The sequence below is a fragment of the Macadamia integrifolia genome, chromosome 4 (assembly GCF_013358625.1).
Source record: "Macadamia integrifolia cultivar HAES 741 chromosome 4, SCU_Mint_v3, whole genome shotgun sequence".
Taxonomy (NCBI): Eukaryota; Viridiplantae; Streptophyta; class Magnoliopsida; order Proteales; family Proteaceae; genus Macadamia; species Macadamia integrifolia.
In genome coordinates this window covers 19,808,659-19,808,877 of record NC_056560.1, presented here as the reverse complement: position 1 = coordinate 19,808,877, position 219 = coordinate 19,808,659, and the positions used below count along the sequence as shown (strand labels likewise).

At 42.5% G+C, this 219-nt stretch overlaps 1 protein-coding gene across 1 annotated transcript in view; it reads right to left on the bottom strand.

Moving 5' to 3' along the window:
- Nucleotides 1-219, bottom strand: part of LOC122076627 (probable tRNA (guanine(26)-N(2))-dimethyltransferase 2) — a 22,025-nt gene that overhangs the window by 1,455 nt on the left and 20,351 nt on the right. The window lies entirely within an intron of this gene.

The following is a 219-nucleotide window of genomic DNA, read 5'->3' as shown; positions in this document are numbered from 1 at the left end:
GAGAGCAGCAGCAGCAAAAACATTCTGGCTCATACAGGCTGAAAAACAATAATGAAATAAGTTTCATTGTACAGTAAGGGGGTACAAATTCTCAGTTGACTGGTTTTACTAGGCATGCTGGTCAGGGTTTTGCAGTACCACAAAGAATTTCAACCCAGCATGAAGATGCAGGTTCAAGTTTGAGGGGCCAGTCACTTCAAGAAACGGAGACAATTCCAA